This window comes from Humulus lupulus, chromosome 4, assembly GCF_963169125.1.
Source record: "Humulus lupulus chromosome 4, drHumLupu1.1, whole genome shotgun sequence".
Taxonomy (NCBI): domain Eukaryota; kingdom Viridiplantae; phylum Streptophyta; class Magnoliopsida; order Rosales; family Cannabaceae; genus Humulus; species Humulus lupulus.
Genome location: NC_084796.1, coordinates 248,828,666 through 248,835,775, shown reverse-complemented (window position 1 = coordinate 248,835,775; position 7,110 = coordinate 248,828,666). Strand labels below are relative to the sequence as shown.

The 7,110-nt window shown below is 37.2% G+C and overlaps 1 non-coding gene across 1 annotated transcript; it reads right to left on the bottom strand.

Moving 5' to 3' along the window:
- Positions 1 to 6,436: 6,436 nt before the first annotated feature.
- Positions 6,437 to 6,543, bottom strand: LOC133833202 (small nucleolar RNA R71). The gene has a single exon (XR_009892596.1). It is a non-coding gene; the product is annotated as a small nucleolar RNA R71 (small nucleolar RNA).
- Positions 6,544 to 7,110: the final 567 nt, after the last annotated feature.

Here is a 7,110-nt window from a genome sequence, read left to right as displayed (position 1 = left end):
AACCAATGAAGCATAAGGAATGACTTTCATTTCATCTCTCTCTTTATCATTTTGTGGACATTGGGCCTTTGAGAACTTATCACCCTTCACTATCGGTGCCTTCCCAGGAGAACATGCATGCATATTGAATTTTTTCAAGATCCGATCAATGTAAGTCTTCTGAGACAAACGAAGAATACCATTAGACCTATCTCGAAGAATCTGAATCCCAAGCACATAGGAAGCCTCACCAAGATCCCTCATATCAAAATGGCTAAACAAAAGTTGTTTTGTCTCAGACAACAGATCAGAATTATTAGATGCAAGCAGGATGTCGTCAACATACAATACTAGAAAAATGAAACTGCTCCCACTGACCTTCATATATATACATTGATCTACAACATTCTCCTTGAAGCCATTTGCAGTGACAATCATATCGAACTTGAGATACCACTGCCTTGATGCTTGTTTAAGCCCATAGATAGACTTTTTGAGCTTGCAAACCATGTGTTCTTTGCCAGACTTCTCAAAACCAATAGGTTGAGTCATGTAAACATCTTCAAATAAATCTCCATTCAAGAAGGCAGTCCTCACATCCATTTGATTGAGTTCTAGATCAAAATGAGCAACTATAGCCATAATGATTCGCAACGAATCTTTGGTGGAAACAGGTGAAAAGGTTTCTTTGAAATCAATACCTTCTCTCTGGCTATAGCCCTTAGCCACAAGCCTAGCCTTATACCTTTCCACTTGCCCATTGGAGTCACGTTTGATCTTATACACCCATTTGCATCCAATGGGTCTGCAACCTTTGGGTAATTCAACCAACTCCCAAACTTCATTTTGTGACATAGAATTCAACTCATCTTTCATTGCATCTATCCACAACACAGATTGAGGACTATTCATAGCTTCTTGATAGGTAACTGGCTCAAAAGTGTCTCCGACATCAAACTCATGTTCCTGTAAATAGACAAGGTAATCATTAGGAATAGCAGACCTGCGGGTTCTCTGTGATCTTCTCACCATAGCTTCATCATCCCCAATATCAAGATTTTCACCTTGGTCTTGATTTTGAGGTTCATCATGAGTTTCTACCGGAATCTGTTCAATCATAGGGTCATCAACATGAGTGGAAGCGGAAGCAACAGGTACAGGGACATAAACACGTTCTTCCCTGAATACAATTTCTCTTGACCCTTGACTTGAACCAAATTCTTCTTCAAAATAGACAGCTCTATCTGATTCTATCACTCTGGTGGTGTGAGAAGGACAATAGAACCTGGAACCCCTCGATCCAATAGTGTAACCTACAAAGTAGCCACTAATAGTTTTCAGATCAAGTTTCTTAGATTGTGGGTTATAGGGCCTTACTTCAGCTTTACATCCCCAAACATGAAAATGACGCAAACTTGATTTCTTACCCGACCACAACTCATATGGTGTCTTTGGGACAGACTTACTAGGTACTTGATTCAAGATATAAGCAGCAGTTCTTAATGCCTCACCCCATAAAAATTCTAGCAAGCTAGAATGAATCAACATACAACGCACCATGTCAAGAAGTGTGCGATTTCTCCTTTCAGCGATTCCATTCTGTTGGGGCGTCCCTGGCATTGTATATCTTGCATCAATACCACATTCCTGCAAGTATTTGGCAAAAGGCCCGGGGTTCCTTCCAGTTTCATCATAACGTCCATAATACTCCCCACCTCTATCAGAGTTGACAATTTTAATCTTCTTTCCCTTTTGAAGCTCAACATTCGTCTTGAAAATCTTAAAAGCATCCAAAGATTCAGATTTTTCACGAATGAGCTCAACATGACCATACCGGGAAAAGTCATCAATGAAGGTGATAAAGTATCTATAACCACCCATAGCAGGTGGAACAAAAGGCCCACAAATATCAGTATGAATAGTGTCCAATACATATGTGCACCTGTCTGACTTGCTCTTTCTAACCTTGGCAGTCAACTTTCCTTTTATACAATCAACGCAGGCAGTGAAATCAGAGAAATCAAGATCCTGAAGTACACCATCCTTCACCAATCTCTCCATTCTATCTCTAGAAATATGGCCTAAACGTTTATGCCAAAGCATAGAAGATTTCAAATCTGATCTTGCACGTTTTGACCCAACAATAGCATTAAGAGAAGAAGAACAGGAAGAAGTAGAAGTAACAGGAACAACATCATGTAAATCAAGCTTATATAAGTTTCCACATAAAGTTCCATATCCAACCAACATAGAGTCACAATACAAAGTCAGTTTTCCAGATCCAAAATGAAGACTATAACCTAGTCTATCCAAAATAGATACAGAAATCAAATTCCTCCTAATAGAGGGTAAATAAGCAACATCATGCAACTCCAAAGAATGCCCAGTATTTAGCTGCAGTCTGACAGTCCCAAAAAATTCAACTCTGACTTTAGTATCGTCTCCCATGTATACATGCTCCTCCAACCTACTCGGTCTTCTTCGGTTTGTCACTGCCTGCAAGGAATTAGTAACATGAATTGTAGCTCCAGTATCTAACCACCAAGTGTTTGAGGGCACATCAATAATATTGGACTCTAAACAAACCATCACAAGACAATTACCTTTCTTCTCTAAGTGAGCTTTGAGCTTTCGACAATCAGCTTTCTTATGCCCAAAGCATTGACAAAAGTTGCACTTCCCTTTGAAAAACTCATTCTTATGACCAGTTGAAGATGAGCTAGGTTGCCCATTTCCCTTAGGATGGTTGGCTTTCTTCTTAGGATGCTTTTGGTCACTAGAGTTGTTGGAAGTGAACTTTCTCTTGTGAGGATTGTTTGGGTTCGTCACCATGGAGATACTTCTTGCCCTACCTTTTCTCATGTCCTCCTCTTCCTTGGCAAGAATAGCAGACATCTCCCCAACAGTCCATTGCTCCTTCTGAGCATTGTAGCTTGATCTGATTGAATCAAACTGAGATGGAATGTTCTCCATCACTAACCACACCATGTAATCCTCACCAAGGTCCATATCCATGGCCTTAAGTTTATGATAGTGGCCCATGAGCTTGTCAATGTGAGCCCTGATGTCACTTGAACCATCGTAAACAGTGTGATGCAGCATGTTCAAGTGTTCATTCTTCTCATTCTTTGAGAATTTCTTATACTTTTCCTTAATGGCAGCAAGAAAATCCTTTGCATTTTCAGACTTGGGAATACTATCACGAATGGATTCGTCCATGTGATATCTCATAAGCATCAAGCAACAACGATTGGAGTGTTCCCAGTCCTCGTAAGATTTCTTATCCTTCTCAGTAGCATCATTAGCAGGCTTAGATGGTGCATCAATTCTCAAGGCCAAGTCCACTTTCATGAAGGTCAAGTTCATCGTGATATTTTCAATCCACTGCTTGTGGTTGGTTGCATTCAGCGTCAAGACGGCAGGAGATCTAGGAATGCTTACAGCTGAATGAGAAACAAGAGCAATAACTATTAAATACATGTTATGATAAACCATGTCATTTGTGCTCTTTTCTCATCAATATATGATCGCAAAATAACAAATGATCATTATGTATGCTAGAGTTCTTAGACAAACACACAAAATAGAACTCATACACAGGTAAGAACAATTTATTAAACATTATAATCAAATACATTAATTTACTATCGAAAGGATAGATAAATTGTGATTCATAATATTTAATAAATTTTCTTCACCATATTAAGCATCCTTAGCAAGCAATTATTATCGATAGGATAAGTAATTACTTGTATGGATCTTAATGCAAATTTGGAGGATGATACAAAATTTAAATAAATTAATATTTAAATGTTCCTCATTACTAAACAATTTCCATGCTTATTCTTACGACAGGCAAGAAAATAAACAATAATTGTTGACAATATATAATAAGATTCATGCCACAAAAGATTAAATACAAATACAATTATGAATAGAATTCATGGATTAATCTTGTGCATAAACATATATAAAATAAGGTATAAGAATAGGAGTGAAATTGTCAAAAATTTTGGCCAAAAAAGACCACTCACGCGCCCCCACGCGCCAAAAAAAAAAAAAAATTTTGGTTATAAAAACGTTTCAAAAACGACATGTAGTTTACCAAAAACGACATGTAGTTTACCCAAAAACGACATGTAGTTTACCAAAAAACGACATGTCGTTTGTCACTCTAAAAATCGACATTCACACGTCAAACGACATGTCGTTTCCAAAAAAACGACGTGTCGTTTCCGTACGAACGACATGTCGTTTTTGCCTGACAGAGGCAAAACGACATATCGTTTTTATCGTCCCTGTCACCCAGATTTGACCCGTGGGTCTGCATCTCGGGTCTACGCGACCCGGTTCGTGACCCGGTCGTATAGACCATCTCCGGCCACCAAATCCGACTCTTTTTGAGGGGTTTTGCTCCACATCTCATCCTTTATCAATTTCCGGCCTCCATTTGGGTTAAAAAACTCTCAAAATCAACAATCATATATACTTTTATCTATGAAATTTTTTTGGAAAAAATGGGTATCCATGGCCGAAAACACTCAAAAAAATTCCCCAAAATTTTGTAAAAATTGGTCTGAACCCATTGATGATTAATATACTAATTTTCTTCATAGCCCAATTCAAAATTTCATTGTAAAAAAAAATTGACAAAAAATTGGGGTATATGACAATAAGCTCTAAAATAAAAAAACCTGGCTCTGATACCAATTGTTAAATATAAAATAATACTATGAGCATAAATCCATAAATCAGATTCAAATAAATATAGCATGCTCATACAATAATCCAGGAACGCATTTTATTTAGAGCATTGAATTGAATACATATAGATGAAACATACCTGACATTGAGTCTCCAATGTTCATCATTGAATCTCTCACGACCTACACAGAACAATATTAGAAAAACAATACAAGAGAGATCTTATGGAGAGCAACCCTTACCAAACCATATACCACTGTGTTTTTCCCAACAACATATATGTTCAATATATATGTCTCATATGCCTTCTTACCCTAAGGGGTATATTGGGCCTATTGGGCTTATATTATCAGATATGGTGGACTATGATTTAATGGGCCAACCTATAGTCTTTAGGGTGCTACCATGTGCCTCAATTGCAATTAGATTAATATTAACCATCCCATTATGGTCTTTAACTATTCGTAAGCACTCTACAAAATGATTGTGATAATGGAATTATGTTTGTAATTATATTAGTCTATATAAAATTCTAACATGTATTACTTGTGTCTATTACGCATACTTGCGTATTAATTTTACACAACAAGTTTTTGGCACCGTTGCCGGGGATTGATTTTTATGAATTTCAATACAATTAATTTTTATTCTAATTGGATTTTTCTGTGTTAATTGTCTCTAACTGTTGTGTTTGAGAATCTTAATTTCAGGTATCAATTGTTATATGTGACGTAAAGGTGTTGGATTAAAATCATATTTTATGGGCACATATGTATAATGTATAATGCTATTATAAAGTGTGATATAAAATTAAGTAACCAATTATGTTATAAATATCATAGGGTATTAAAGTGTCATGGATTTAATGTGAGAAACAGGAAAGTGAATTTTTAATTTTATAATGGGCAAAATTGGAAATCACTAATTATAAATTAGGGTTGTGGTCCCCTATATATATGTATTATTCTATTCTGTCTGTCATCTCATTAACAGAAAAGAAAAGAGAGACTCTTCTTTCATAGAGATACATATTATATAGGAAGATCTAAACCCTCTATGCAATCTCCAACAATGGCATCAGGTTAGTGCTTCCGCTCTTGTGTTAATCTTCTTCTTTAATTTAGCAAATGATCTATAGAATTATGATTTAGGATTTCTCATATATGCATTTATAATGACATGATTTTGGATTATGTGTTGGAGATTATTATTTATTCATGTTATTTGAGTGTATTAGAAAATTCTAACAAAAGGGACTGTCAATCTTTTGCCCATTAATACTGAAATTAAGAGGACTTGCAGACAAAACAAAAAGCATAAATGGTTAGCAGAGATAGCCCAACATCAGGGCAATGTGTTGAGTGGGGATGCTGCTAAGCCAGCAGTTCGCACACTCATGGCTTTTGTACTCCCCGCTGTTACTGGAGTACAACCATGCATCCAACCGCCGGTAGTTGCAGCCAATAATTTTGAAATTAAGCTGGCGATACTGCAAATGGTCCAGTCTACTGTCGAGTTTGGTGGACTCCCTACTGAGGATCCCAATACACACATAACCAATTTCCTGGAGCTGTGTGGAACTTTTAAATATAATGGGGTCACCGATGATGCCATTAGACTGAGATTGTTCCCATTCTCACTGCGGGATAGAGCTAAAAGTTGGTTGAACTCTCTTCAAGCCAACTCAATCACTTCATGGGAGGCATTAGCTCTAAAATTTCTTGCTAATTTTTTTCCTCCATCCAAGGCTGCAAAGTTAAGAGGGGAAATTAATAACTTCTCTCAATTTGATGGAGAGTGTCTTTATGATGCATGGAAGAGGTTTAAGGAGCTTTTGAGGAAGTGTCATCATCATGGGATTGAAAAATGGATGCTAGCCCATAATTTTTACAACGGTTTGTGTGGGACAACTCGAACCATTATTGACGCTGCAACAGGTGGTGCTTTCATGAGCAAGAGTGCTAATGAGATCTATGAATTGCTTGAAGAAATGGCTATGAATAACTATCAGTGGCCTAGTGAGCAAGATAGAAATAAGAAGGTAGCTGGTATGCATGAGCTGGATGCTATTACCGCTCTCACTGCTCAGGTTGCATCATTGACCAAACAATTGCAACAAAATTCTATGGCCACTCAAGTCATGCAAATCTAAGCGGTATGTCATAACGGGATTAAGTTCGAGGCTCGGGGTGAGTCTCGGGATATTTAAATGATTAGAACGTTGCCGGGAATAAAAGGGTAACGGGATTTGAATATTTGGTATTTGAGAATATCGAGAATAGCGGGAATTGGAGAGCGTTAATTATGATTAACGAAATAGGTGGAAGATGAGGATTTTACCCTTGGGGAGACTTTAGAAACTTTTATTTGACCTAGGGGCATTAAGGAAATTTGACTTGAGATATGTATGACTTAGTTGGCTGTAGA